The sequence below is a fragment of the Protobothrops mucrosquamatus genome, unplaced genomic scaffold (assembly GCF_001527695.2).
Source record: "Protobothrops mucrosquamatus isolate PMUCROS unplaced genomic scaffold, P.Mucros_1.0 scaffold2916, whole genome shotgun sequence".
Lineage (NCBI taxonomy): Eukaryota > Metazoa > Chordata > Lepidosauria > Squamata > Viperidae > Protobothrops > Protobothrops mucrosquamatus.
In genome coordinates, this window is record NW_015388942.1 from 46,270 (window position 1) to 58,870 (window position 12,601).

Below are 12,601 nucleotides of genomic sequence, written 5' to 3' on the forward strand. Positions count from 1 at the left end.
GGACTCCGAGGTCCCTCTCACAGTTACTACTATTGAGCAAGATACCCCTATACTATACCTGTACATTTGGTTTTTCTTGCCTAAATGTAGAACCTTACTTTTTTCACCATTGACTTTCATTTACACCGGGGTAAATAAATCACTAATTAGATATCCAGAACTTCAGCAGCTGACACATTTCTGTGGCTACCCTAGTGGTTAGAATGCTGGGCTAGGATACAGAAGGTTCCAACTGCACCTGGCTTTTGTACAGCACCTGAGAGGTTGTGAAGGAGTTTTACTGTCTCTCGATGTAATCAGCTCTTGCTGGGTTGTCGTATGAATTAAAGAAGTGAATTGGTGGGGGAGGGAGAAAACCAGACACGCTGCCTTGAACATAATGCAGGAGGTTAATTAAAAATTAATAACATTAAATAATTAAAACACACACAAACACACAGCCAAATCAGATATCATTGTGGGAGCAATAAGGTTGGTATGTTAGGTAGATGGTTTTTTTTTTTATGAAACAATGATGCTGAGTTTCTTCTATGGTAAAACCATAGCTGTGCTAAAGCTAATTACTAATATATTAAGGGCCTCCCCTCCCCTCTTGTGGCTGCTGAGATTTCCTAGGCACTCTGATTAGGGGGAAAAAGAAGCTAATGCATATAATCATTACCAAATTACTCTTTATTTTTAAAGCAGGCGTTCCTTTACATTTGCCAGCCACGCAACTGGAAAGGCAGGGACATTTTCAAATGAAAATCCAGCTCAGTAAGGCACCACACCCAAAGTGAAAAGCAGCAACAGAGCACCCCAGGCTCATCCCTTCGATAGCTCAGCTGGTAGAGCGGAGGACTGTAGAGAATTACCAAAGTCATCCTTAGGTCGCTGGTTCGATTCCGGCTCGAAGGACAAAGGTTTTTTGTTTTTTTTCTTGCAAAATACAAAATGTTAAACAAGGAAAGGATTTTTTCACATCTGATACTGATGCCCACATGAACAGCATTCAAGGAAAGGGCAAATTTTTAAAAAGAATTTTTACTAGTCTACTTCATCTTCCGGCACTCAATATTGGGACAAAAGCTCTCTCTAAGACAGGGGTAGGCAACCTTGGCTCTTTTATGACTCGTGGACTTCAACTCCCAGAATTCCTCAGGCAGCATGGCTCAGTTTGGAAACCTCTCCCTTTCCCCTCAGCATGGCTGGCTCAGAAATTCTGGGAGTTGAAGTCCATCAGTCATAAAAGAGCCAAGGTTGCCTACCCCTGCTCTAAGACAAGACCAGGTAAAGAAAATAATTGAAAATTGCAAGGAGCCACAGGAACAACACAAGGACATCATAAGAAAGGAAGGTGCAGAATTTTAGCTTTTGAGAAGGGGAGGGGGAATTGGGAGTTCACAGACCTTCTTTAAATAAAACTAGTTACGTTCAACTGCCGTTGCCAATGAAAACAAAACACCACTTTCCTCATGCATTTTCCAGAATGCTTCTCAAGTTCAGAACTGGACATTTAGTAAAGGACCACCACCCAGTGTTTTGATTGTAAGTGTACCTCCCTGTCTAGAAAAAAAGGCTGGGAGGTAGCAATCTGACATGTGAAACTTGCACATTGGATGATCTGGATTCTGTTTGATTGGGTACGCATGCTGTGGGCTCAGTTACACAATGTCCGATCAAAGATCTAAACACGCCCAACTAAACTTCTGTCTACTGAACCCACTGTAACTCCAGAGCAGGTAACTTACTCACAGGTCATAAACTGCAGCAGTCATTTCTTTGTCATCACTTATCTAGCCAACAAGTCAAGCTGATTTTATATTTAGTTTATCAGAGGAAGGAAGTGTGGAAAACGAAAATATTGGCTATTGTTCTTTTATGCAAGGTTTAGGCCCAGGTAAACTGAATCAGGCCCATGGACAAAGTATTGAACCAAAGTTTGTGCTATTCTTAAATTTGCAGTTTGCAATTGTATTTTATTTAATATGATTTTGCTAAGCTTGCTTGTTTCAAATATATTTAGAACACAAGGACTGGAACAGTAAGAAATAGGGAACCGAAAGTAGCTGATGGATGCGGGTTCCAATGTACACGGGTATATGTTCAGCAGAAGGTCAGCAGGAGGTCAGTAAAAAGTCAGCAAAAGTCAGTGGACCATCTGACTACAGTCTTAGAACGAGAAAGAGTATAAAGGATTGGGACTGGACCTGATTAATTTGCCATTGGCCTATAGCTATCCTTTTGGAATCTGCTATGCTATCTGGTCCTCATTGCAATGGGTTATTAATGTAAGTGATGTTGTGTTATTATGCTTGCAATGTTCTAAATCATTAGCAAAATAAACTTCTGAATCTTAAAGTAAGAATTATTGTTTTGTGTTGCTGTCTCTTGTTTTTTCCATTTGGGTTTTTCCACGACGGAAGGAAGGAAGGAAGGAAGGAAGGAAGGAAGGAAGGAAGGAAGGAAGGAAGGAAGGAAGGAAGGAAGGAAGGAAGGAAGGAAGGAAGGGTGTATGTGTAAAATAAATGTAGTAAATAGCTAAATAGAACTTCCAGGCCTTGGTGGGCCTCCCTCCCCCATCATCCCCGAGAGAGACCCATATGCTTACCAATATTGCCATGAATTTGTTGGGCTCCGTTGTAACAGACACAAACCAGAATCACAGCTTCTCTGCTGTCGATTCCTGTTGCCAAGCAGGTCACCGTTCTTACTTTGCAATTCCGGATATCTGGACTTTGGACAGACCAAGACTACTTTAAAAGATCTGCTAAAGTTGGATTTCTTACCATTTCTCCCAAGATAATAATCTGCTCTTTTGTACAGTCTTATGGTTTCAGAGAAGCGGAAACATGATGCTGATCAAGGTGGATATTTAATGCTGCAACTCTAAAATGGTGCTTCCCAAATCTGGGTAAATTTGGATGGTTTTTTTTTTCCCTTGTGGGTAATGAAATCCATTACCCATCACAACAGGGACCTTTAAAGATTGTCACATTGACTAAAATATTTTGGAAAAATCTCTGGAAGTATTCCTATTAAGAGAGAAATCAAAGAAATTATCCATGGTAATTACATTACCATTATTTAAAGATCATTCAATAATATTGGTTTTATGATACAGGGACTCCTTGAGTTATGTCCATTAATTCAGCAACCAGGGTTATAATGGTGCTGAAGGAAGGGACTTACAACTGGACTTTGAAGTTTGATAAGACTTTGGGATAAGCATTTGGGGAACGAAGAAGAGCGACTGAGAAGTTTTGCTCTAATGACTAAGGCAGAAAGCAGTCATATGTTTTATAATAGCAGTTCTGCAGGCAGCTCAGAAATGAAATAAGGGTTGTGCCTGATTAATGCCTGGAAAGGAGACTATCAGGAATTCCAGACAGAGAAGTCAAAACATATCCTGGAAAAAGGTACAGTAATGTCATAGCCTTGTAAATAAAAGAGCATGAACATTCCCATGAAATTGGTAGGAGGTGAGGATAGCACTGGCCTCCAGGCACTCACTCTTCACTTTTTCACTGCAGGAAATGGGGCTCAAGAGAGAGCAGTTTCCCTTCAGGCAGTTTAATGAATTCACAGCAGAAGCCGTCCTGGAATTCTTGAATCACAGCTCAGTCTTACCTGCTATGCTACACCAGCTTCTGTGGTAGACCTAGCTTTGACAGTAAAATATGTAGAGTAGAGAGTTGAATTATGACGTTCTTGGTATTCTCTGAGCTTGGTTGTTTGTTTGCAGATGTTTCATTACCCAACTAGTAACATGAAAAGTCTGCAAGCAAACAATCAAGTTCAGAGAGTACCAAGAACCTCACTGAAAATATATAAAATAATAATAATAATGATAAAGTTGGAAGGGACCTCGGAGGTCATCTAGTCCAACCTCCTGCTCAGGCAGGAAACCCTATACCATTTCGGACAAATGGCTGTCCAGTTTCTTCTTAAAAACCTCCAGTGTTGGAGCATTCACCGCTTCTGGAGGCAGGTTGTTCCACTGGTTAATTGTTCTAACTGTCAGGAAGTTTCTCCTTAGTTCTAGGTTGCTTCTCTCTTTGGTTACTTTCCACCCGTTGCTTCTTGTCCTGCCTTCAGGAGCTTTGGAGAATAGCTTGACTCCCTCTTCTTTGTGGCAGCCCCTAAGATATTGGAACACTGCTATCATGTCCCCCCTCATCCTTCTCTTCATTAAACTAGACATACCCAATTCCAGCAACTGTTCCTTATATGTTTTAGTGAAAGATAGAAAGATAGAAGAGAGAGAGAATAGAATAGAATAGAATAGAATAGAATAGAATAGAATAGAATAGAATAGAATAGAATAGAATAGAAGCTGGAAGGGACCTTGGAGGTCTTCTAGTCCAGCCCACCGCTCAAGCAGGAGAACCCATACCATCTCCGACAAGTGACTTATCCAGCCTCTTAAAAATCTCCAGTGATGGAGCACCCACGATTTCTGGAGGCAAGCTGTTCCACTGGTTAATAGGAGGTAGTAGCTTGTTCCAGTAGCTAAGGTGCTGGACCAGGACCAGGGAAACCTGAATTCTAATCCTGCCTTAAGCATGGAAGACAACTGGCTGACTTTGGACAAGTCCCTCTCTCTCAGCCCTGGGAAGCAGGAGGCAAGGGCAAGTCCCTTCTGAAAATCTTTCCTAGAAAACTTCAGGGACCTGTCTATGTAGTTCCCAGGATGACTTGAAGCAAAGAATATAAATAATAATAATATTAAACCTGTATGCTGCCCAACTCTCTCTCTCAGTGGCTCACAACAAAACAAGAAGTTATAATAAATCAATAAAAGATAAAGCATGATGAAGCAAGGGGGTTCCCTCTCCCTCACCAAAGGCCTGGGTAAAGAACCATATCTTCACAAGTCTTCTAAACACGTGGGGAGCTTCTGGATCTGGGGGGCAAACCTGATTCCAGAGGATAGGTGCTGCTACAGAGAATCCATCCATCCATCCAAATCCAGCCACATTTTTCAGTAGTATCCTTGAAGTAGAGAAGGTCAAAACAAGTAAAATGGCCGTTGTGGTGTCCCAGTGCAAGTGGAGTTATCTGCTGAACACTTTTCAAGGCATCAGATTTTGGAAGCCTGTTTAAAGATAGTAGAACCTGGTTCAGAGAACATGAATACATTATTTTGGTATATTTTACCACATTTTAATGCATGAAACCCAGCTTGGCTTCACATAAAAAAAGATGGAACTTTCAGTTGCACAACACTGACTTTTTTGGTCATCTTCTATGGACACTTCAACCCCACTGATGACCATCCAAGGTGATACCTATTTACTGTGGCTTAATCCAGATTGAGCATTCTCAGAGGCACTTCACTTACGCCTGTATCAGCATCTATTATGGGGGGCGGAGGGGGAATTTCTTTCTGAAGGAGACTTTCGTTTGTGCCACGATATACCCTAATTCTATTCCCCCAACTTTAAAATGGACTACAGAGCCCATTTTATGAGCTACTAGAACTGAGGAGGACCTCAGACCACAACGATTCCTCTGGCTGGGAAGCGAAAACCGAAACGGCGGGAGAGAAAAGGCTGCTTCTTAAACCGGAGTGAAGACTCCCGGGACTACAACTTCAGTCCCCCCAAATGATCACCGGGTATGAAACCAAGCCTGGTTTGAACCACGGGAAAACTCCCTTCTGCTTGGTAAACAACGGCTAAATCACGGGAACCTAAATCAGCTAAGCCTAAACGCCACCCGCGGAAACTTCTCCGGGCCGTGACTTACTCCGCCCACGTCGATACACGCGGACACGCCAAAGATCCCAGTTCCCGAATGGAAATCAGGTCGTCAGTCTGAGCGGACTTTCCGGGTCCCAGCATGCAACAGACCCTTGAAATCTGAGGAGGGGAGACAAGGGTGGATACACACTCTTTGTGATGGTGCTTTGTTTTGAGTTGTTGTTTTTTTTAAGAGAGAGAGAAAGATTGACTTGCCATCCAACAGCTGCTGCAGTGAGGTATCCCACACCTTTCAGAGGTTTTCTAGAAAATATTTGTTTATTGAGAAACACATTTGTGTGTGTGTGTGTATGTGTGTGTGTGTGTAAGAGAGAGAGAGAGAGAGAGAGAGAGAGAGAGAGAGAGAGACTGGAATGTGTGTATGTATCATTTTATTTATTTTCTTAGCAGCCTCAGTGCTAATTTTTTAAAATAGGGTAAAATAGCTTAAATCAATTATTTTTTCCCACTATAGGAAATATGGGCCCAGAGTTCATATCTATCAAATCTGACTTGCAAAACTCCAAACTAACCCAAGGGGAGAGTGAAGAGACTGTCTAACCCAGGGGTAGGCAACCTCGGCTCTTTTATGACTCGTGGACTTCAACTCCCAGAATTCCTGAGTCAGCTATGCTGCCTCAGGAATTCTGGGAGTTGAAGTCCACGAGTCATAAAAGAGCCGAGGTTGCCTACCCCTGGTCTAACCCCACTGAAAAGCTACATAGTTTTATATTTTCAGCTCTGTAGGATTTTCCATGGAGGCAATGACATTCAAGCAAAATCTGCATGGACTAAAGGAGAATTCCCACTTAAGTTTACCTTTTTGAGGAAATACATTGACAAACATGGCTTGGTTGGATTCATATACTATGCAAACCATTATGTGGTTAGTTTGATTTTGGCAATCTGCAATCCTTTGGTCTATTTTTTCATAGTCCTTAAAGCAGGGGTCTTCAAACGTGACCCTTTTATGACTTGTGGACTTCAACTCCCAGAATTCCTCAGCCAGCATACGCTGGCTGAGGAATTCTGGGAGTTGAAGTCCACAAGTCATAAAAGGGTCAAGTTTGAAGACCCCTGCCTTAAAGCTTCCCAAGATAACTGTATCAAAATCCAGCAGTACATTCGGGCAGAGCGATTTTCTAACTAAAGAAGGTTAAAGCAGATGGGCTAAATCTCACTGAATCCCATCAACTGTTTACTAAAAAAGTGAATGAAAAGGTAATTTTCTACATTAACAGCTTACATTAACGGCTTACCTTAGTTGACCACAGATAAATCAGCTACCTGAGCTTAGCTGATCTTATAAAATCCAAATGGGTGATTTGATTTCATATTTGAATGGGAACTACAAGGAAGTTCTAGCTCTAGGCCAGTGATGGCGAACCTTTTAGAGACTGAGTGCCCAAACTGCAACCCAAAACCCACTTATGTATCGTCGGATGCCGGATGGGCGTGACCATTGGGTGGGTGTGACCCATTGGGTGGGTGTGGCCCATTAGGTGGACATAGCCCATTGGGTGGGCATGGTTGCGGTGGGAACGGCAGGCTGGGTGGGACTAAAAAGTTCAATCAATCAATTCCAACTTTGCGAGATCTTTTTTTTTCCCCATGAGAAGTTGAAATTGATTGATTGATTGAACCTTTTTTATTTTTTTGCACACGGTGGCAGAGGCCAAAGTGAAAAGGTTTTATAAAACCCAGCTGAAGGCCTAGGACTGGGACAATGCTGCACGTGCCCACAGAGAGGGCTCTGCGTGCCACCTGTGGCACTCGTGCCATACGTTCGCCACCATGGCTATAGGCAATGCTGGATAATGGGGGGGGGGGAAATCCCAGAAAAATATGATGGCAAACTGCTTCCATTATGTTTCCAAGAAAGCTACATTCATGTAGCCATTAAAAGACAAGTTTGATGAGGGAATTTTCACCTCTTCTTGATATAATTGCACTATATCGTTGTATTCATAAATAGCTGTTGTTTTATGCTAGCTTAAATTTTTATGCTTAGACTAACAATAATGATGTTACCTAGTTAGGGTAATGAAATGTTTGCAAGAAAACAAGCAAGCTCAGAGAGCACCAAAGACCCCTTATTCTAGCTTAGTTTAAGAAATCATGTATAAGGACCCACTTCAACCCCACATCTTAAGAAAGCAGAACTCTTGGAAACAATTTCTTCCAACAGGAACTTTTATTAAGAGTAGTTGATAGCAGGCATAATAGACAGGATCTGAGGGATTCCTTACAGATCGATACTTTAAAGTGTCCCCAAGTAAACCCCACCTCACAGTTCATCCGGACAGTTCAAAACCGGCCCATCCCCAGGTGTTAAGTCCATCATGGGAAGAGGGGAGATAACATCGATCCGGCTCTGGTTGCAGTGCAATTTTCAAGCGGCTCTTCGCACCTTCTTTTGAGAAACGGAGAGATAAGCCAGGCTCTGGAGGTTGTATTTTTTTCTCCCCCCCCACCCCTTTTTCCTAGCTGACAGGTTAGGGAGAAGAAAGTTCAGAGAGAGATACAGTGCAGGAAGCAAATTGTTACATTGTAGCAGGCAGCGGACACAGAAGCCATAAATGAGCAAAAGGTTACATTGTAGTGAATAGAGGAAGCAAAAGCAATAACCCCGCAGGCACATCCCCCTTCCCTCTTGGAAGTATGGCAGAACCCAGGGAAAGGTGAGATTTGTTTTTAGATCAGAGGGGATAGATAGAAATGAAATAGAAATGGGTTCTGACATCATGCTTTATAGCAACTAAGGCATTTTAGAAAGAATAAGCATTCAAACATATCTATGCATATCAAATAACCCTCAAAACACTTTCAAATCTGCATGTTAAAAGTAAACAAGTACTTGCAGTTCTCTGTAATATTTTTTTTTTAAATGCTCTTGGAAATTCCATGTCTTGAATTCTGCAAAGCTATTTATTTCTGTTTGAAATAAAGGTGCATTTGCTTAATGTAATAGTGACTCATAATCAATAAGTAACAGCTGTGTTTTGGCTGAACTATAAACCAAATTGTTGGAAAGGTTCCCAGAATTCCTTATGATATACCAAGCACTATATCCTTTGTCTGCATCCCAATTATTTTCACTCCATCCAGGGAATCTGTAAAACGGACATGCCACCTCATGGTTAAAGTGTGTATCTGCAAACACACTTCTTCCAAGCTTGGCAATTTCATTTGCTGGCACAGGGCATCACTAGGCGGCTCTAGGACAACTTGCCACATGTCAACTCGCCATGGCCAACTCACTGCAGGACATTAAATCATTAAATAAAGGAGCGACAAAAAAAATGTGAATGACAAAAGTTAAAGTATTTTTTTAATTATTTTAAATAATTAAATTGTATTGTTGAATTGTCCCACAGCGAGTTGTCTGTGGGGAGTTGTCCCACGTTGAATTGGCCATAGCAACTTGGCCACGGCAACTTGGCCACAGTGAGTTGTCCCATTCTGTCCTCAGGCAACACGGAAATTAAAAATCCAGATTTTTTTTTAAAAAATTCAAGTATATCTTGGGAAATGAATAAAACAAGATAAAGCAGGGGTTTCCCCTTCTCTGCTTATTTTTCCTATTATTGAGTTCACCAACAGTTTTTCTGGAGAAAATTAGAGGGGAGTGAGCTTTCTTCTCTCTTATTGGTGAACATACTGGTAGCTGTTTTGTTTTTTTCCATCCTGGCTGGAAAACATCAAATGCTTCAGCCCTGAGTCTTAAAATCCTAGGCCAGTGATGGCGAACCTTTTAGAGCAGGGCTTTTCAACCTTTTCACTCATTGTACCATTTTTAGGATACGGCAATATCTGAGTACCACCAGTCGCCTAGCAAGGTGTCAAAAACATGATGACCAAAAAAAAAAAAAAAAGGAAAAAAGTGATGAAGTACAGGTAGTTCTCGACTTACAACAGTTCGCTTAGTGACTGTTCGAACTTACAATGGCACTGAAAAAAGTGCCCCCCCCAAGCCACAGCTGAGCAAGACACCTGCCTGCCCGCCTGACGGCACTCTTCCTCCTGTCCAAGGTTTTCATTGTTGTGAGCATTTCTGTTGAGGATTGGCAGCAGGGGTAGGCTGGGGGGTGTTTTGTTTTTATTCCCCCCGTCTGATGGGTGGTTGCAGCAGGTTTTGGTCACTTCACATGACCCTGGAACACTGTGACCGTCATAAATATGAATCAGTTGCCACGCGTCTGAACGTAAATCACAAGACCCTGGAGATAAGGCAACATTCCAGCTGATTGGTGCTTCTTCAGGGCTCAACAGAAGTGCCAGGATCAGCGCTGAGCTCCAGCTGGAGCCTGGCACTGATCCTGGCACTTCCACTGAGCCCTGACAGTCCCGAAGAAGCGCCGATCAGCTGGAAAGCGGCACTGATCCTGGCGCTTCCGCTGAGCCATGACAGCCCTGCAGTTCCAGCCATCTCTTGCTTAGGCTTGTGCGGTGCTGCCACCGGTTCAGCTCATTCCCCTCCCCCGCTACCACTTTTCTAGGATGGACGCGTACCACCTGCCAGATGCCAATGTACCACAGGTGGTACCCGTACCACTGGTTGAAAAGCCCTGTTTTAGAGACCTAGTGCCCAAACTGCAACCCAAACCCCAGGGTGCCAGGTGGGCGTGGCCAGGTGGTCATGGCAGATTGGTTGGGTGGGGCCAGGGCAGCGGGGGCCAGTCCCTTGCCATCTCCGTGGCACGGCATGCGTGCCCACAAAGAGGGCTCTGAGTGCCACCTCTGGCACGCATGCCATAGGTTCGCCACCACTGTCCTAGGCACTGCATCCCTGCATATCTGAACAGTATCAGGTTGGCCAAAGTAGCTAGTACAGAGTTACAAATCATTCTTACATTCTTACAATCATTCATTTACCAACTGTTTGAAGTTACAAAGGTCCTGAAAAAAGCAACTCATGACTGGTTCACACATTTATGACCATTGCAGCATCACTGCGATCACTGATCCAAATTTGGACACTTGGTAACCAGCATGTATTTGCAATGATAGCAGCGTCCTGAGGTTATGTGATCACTATTTGCAACCTTCCCAGACTTTGCTTCTGACAGGCAAAGTCAATGGGGGAAGCTGGATCCACTTAATGACCATAACTGCAGCAATTTTCTTAATGACTGTTGCTAAAAAAAAGACCATAAAATTAAGCATGATTCAGTTAACCATCTTATTTAGCAATGTAATTCTGGACCCAATTGTGGTTATAAATTGAGGACTATCTGTGGTGTTATCTGCTGTGGCAGATAGGGAAGTGTATTTATGGTCTCCCAAAGATGCTTTTTCACGAGGCAACTGGACTTTCTTGTTTTTCTTTGAAGAAGTTTCGCTTCTCGTCCAAGAAGCTTCTTCAGCTCTGACTGGATGGTGGGGAATGGAAAGATTTATGTTCCTGCAGACAGCTGTTCGTTTGCATTGTTTTAGCGAGTCATGAAAGCTATCTGGAGGCTTATCTGTGTCTCCAGGGTCACCTGAGTAGTGCAAGTGGGGGTGGAGAATTTCCATAGACATGTATTTACTCTGGTTCAATTGCTGGACCTCACTGACAGGAAACCAGGGACACTGTACAAAGAAATGTTTATTTCTTATAATTATAGCCCACCTTAATTTTATGTAACTGAAAACTCTCCTATTTTCCCCACAACGTTAGGTGGGTTGGCCTATAAGAGAACGTGACTGGTCCAAAATGACCCAGTCAGCTTTAATCCCCAATTGAGCAATTCATGGTTTCCCAGTTTCTAAGCCAAAGCTAAGACAAAGACAACAGAGTTTCAGAGAGCAGTTAGAAGAGACAAACAGTATTATAACAATATCTGTAAAGACACTGAAGAAACAGACATGGAAAACCAAAGAAAGTCGTCCAGAACAACCTAGAACTAAGGAGAAACTTCCTGACAGTTAGAACAATTAACCAGTGGAACAACCTGCCTCCAGAAGCGGTGAATGCTCCAACACTGGAAGTTTTTAAGAAGAGACCGGACAGCCATTTGTCCGAAATGGTATAGGGTTTCCTGCCTGAGAAGGGGGTTGGACTAGATGACCTCCGAGGTCCCTTCCAACTTTACTACTACTACTACTACTACTACTACTACTACTACTACTACTACTACTACTACTACTACTACTACTATTATTATTATTATTATTATTATTATTATTAAACATCTCAGAACTCAGAAGATCACAACCACAAATTGGCATCTAAAGGATGCTAATGGACAGACAGTAATCGGTTCAAAGGAGATCAAAGATGGAAGGAGTACATGAATATACTGTACAGTACAAATGTCATCAGCCTTAGAAGATATTCTAAGAATATGTATTACAAAAAAATAAAGTTGATCAGCGCTCTTATTTTTTAAAATATGATTTTATTAAGGATTTTTTTACAAAAGTAAAAACTAACACTAACAGAAAAATACATACACAAACATGCATATATACAGAGAGAAGTGACTTCCAACCTTCATTACAAGTATAGCTTGTATACTTAGTGGACAATTACAAGCTAAAATATACAAGGAATGGTTGCTGGAATTGAGTATGTCTAGTTTAATGAAGAGAAGGACAAGGGGGGACATGATAGCAGTGTTCCAATATCTCAGGGGTTGCCATAAAGAAGAGGGAGTCAAGCTATTCTCCAAAGCACATGAAGGCAGGACAAGAAGCAACGGATGGAAACTAATCAAGGAGAGAAGCAACCTAGAACTAAGGAGAAACTTCCTGACAGTTAGAACAATTAACCAGTGGAACAACCTGCCTCCAGAAGCAGTGAATGCTCCAACACTGGAAGTTTTTAAGAAGAGACTGGACAGCCATTTGTCTGAAATGGTATAGGGTTTCCTGCCTGAGCAGGAGGTTGGACT

At 42.3% G+C, this 12,601-nt stretch overlaps 1 non-coding gene across 1 annotated transcript; it reads left to right on the plus strand.

Moving 5' to 3' along the window:
* Positions 1 to 809: 809 nt before the first annotated feature.
* Positions 810 to 897, plus strand: TRNAY-GUA. The gene is given in 2 exon segments: positions 810 to 846; positions 862 to 897. It is a non-coding gene; the product is annotated as a tRNA-Tyr (tRNA).
* Positions 898 to 12,601: the final 11,704 nt, after the last annotated feature.